The sequence below is a fragment of the Ipomoea nil genome, unplaced genomic scaffold, assembly GCF_001879475.1.
Source record: "Ipomoea nil cultivar Tokyo-kokei standard unplaced genomic scaffold, Asagao_1.1 scaffold0276, whole genome shotgun sequence".
NCBI classification, from domain to species: Eukaryota; Viridiplantae; Streptophyta; class Magnoliopsida; order Solanales; family Convolvulaceae; genus Ipomoea; species Ipomoea nil.
Genome location: NW_017616704.1, coordinates 4,081,312 through 4,083,933, shown reverse-complemented (window position 1 = coordinate 4,083,933; position 2,622 = coordinate 4,081,312).

Below are 2,622 nucleotides of genomic sequence, written 5' to 3'. Positions count from 1 at the left end.
TACTGAATATACATTATTTAATAATAAAAGAAATAATATACTTTCAGTACTCAAATAATGTATTTTCAAATAATGCACTTTATAACAAAAAAAAATGTATTTTTTTAATGATGGACACGGGTCTACCCAATAAGACAAATTATTGTGTGGACCATGAATGTCAGATACATTTTTAATATATTAATAGTACATTATTTTTGTACTGAAGGTACATTATATAAAATAATGTACCCTTAATATATTAAAAATGTACCTTACATACATAAATAATGTACCCTTGGTATATTAAAAATGTACTTTTTATTTATGGTCCACACAATTGTATGAACCATGGTCCATGCAATAATGATCAATCGTTATACCCTACACCACGGCGCGCGTAGCACTATGCGCCACGCGCCTCCCAAAACGACGTCGTTTTGGAGTCGTTTTGGGAGGCGCGGTAGGAAGTTAATTGCTGTGATTATGTATATTTGTTCACACAATTATGTATATTTGTTCATACAATTATGTATATTTGTTCATACAGTTATGTACATTTTTATACAATTATGTACATTCTTTTTATACAATTATGTACATCCGAATCAGAAAATTTGTGTGTATTATGTTAAGAGTTGATGTGTATTATGTTAAAAGTTTATGTTTATTATGTATTATGTTAGATTATGTGTATTATCTTTTAAAAAGAGTATGTATATTTTGTTATATAATTATGTACATTCATGTATACAATTATGTGTATTCTAGTATAACATTATGTACATTTTTGAACATGAGTTTTTTTTAAAAGAAAAATTAACTGCCATACACTGGGGCGGGAAATTTCAAAAAAAATAAAATAAAATAAAATAAAACGACGTCGTTTTGCATCTGAGCGCACAGTGCAATGCGCGCCGTGGTGTAGGATATAAATTGCGAATAATGATTGACCCAATAATAGTAATATAATGGGCTTGCGAAATGGGATCTTGAGTGACAATATGAGGCCCCATAACTTGATCCGTTTCTGAAACCATACCAATTCATTAAAGAAAAGGAAAGATTGTTATTGGCAAGTTGTACAGACCACAGTTATGACTTTAGGCAAATTATATCGTGCACCGCAGTGCATAATTGATTATGTACCGCGCATCAAAACGACATCGTTTTATTTAATAAAAAAAAAAACGAAATTTGAAATATACCATAAAATAAACAAATATGAAATATACCATAAGATACATGTCTACGAACATTAACCTACACAAATAATCATAGAAATTATACGTAATCTGTTAAAAACACTAAAAATTGAATATATATGATAACTTATCTAAAACAACGTGAAATCCGAAGCTATTCGAGCTATAAGCGCCAATTTCGAATAATTCACTTCTTCAAAACCTTCGCTGATAGATCTCGGACCACAATCGGCCATGAGATAAAGGATTCGTATAAACCCTAGACTCAAATTCAATTCCCCCAACCATTGCATGTCAAAAATTTGTTCCCAAAACCTAATTATCTTCATCGTGAAGGTGCTTAATCGAATCCAAACAGATCGATGACTACAAGAACCTCGATTGCTTTTATATAAATGAAAAAGCAAGAAAAAGTGTGTAGTACGACAATCTTACACTCAGATTCCCAGATTTCCGCCGGAGCTGTAAGCTTTCTATCGCGAGAGAGAGCGAGGGTTTCTTCACAGTGTATATCTTTGAGAAATAGGAATTGTGTGAAATACTACAGTTTTTTAGTATTTTGTGCTAAGTTGTTTGCCCTATGGGGATGAGACTAGTTGACATTTCTATCTATTTTTAATTATTTACTTTTTGTTAAGCTTGAGAAATTTTTACAGTATTCAGTGAATGCCTGCTTTCTATGCTATTTATGAGTAATTTGCAGGTATTATGTACTATTCCTACAATAGCCTATCACAATAATCAAATGACAGGGCTACACAAGGATAGGAGCAATTGGATATCATTTTTGTAAAATAAAAATGTAGAAAAGAACCTATAACTATCCCTAATATATGATTTTATGTCATTACTGTTGTCGTCTTTCTGTTTTATATTTTTGCAGGCTGTTGGAATACAAATATAGCAACCAATCACAAATATGAAATGATGGTAGCATTGCAAGAAGAGTGGGCCAACCAATTTCAAGTAACATATGTTATGCATGAAGATAAAACAAGAAGTTTGTAGATTGATAGAGAATAGTTTAGGGCATGTATAATATGTGTCCAGAAGTTCTATTTAGATATAGAATACTCTAGGATTTGTATTCTAATCACAAGTAATGTATGAAGTGATATTCTATAAACTTAAACATGTAGTTTTATTGTAAGATACTTATTAATTGGAAACAGGTGTTCAAAACAAATGCAATCATATTAAAACCAAAACACATATAACAGATGTTTAACTTTAAAAAAAAAAAAAAAAATCCACATAGGAAAAGATTTGTATTTATACTTATGTTACCTGTTTTGCCTTTCAAAACATTACCACAATGTGTATTCCTTTCGCATAGACAGTTGTGAATCATCTTGTAAAGTTTATTGTTACAAGTGTGGTTAGTAAATTAGAAGAAAAAAAATGCAAAGATCCTAAGTATTATTACTGCAAAACACTT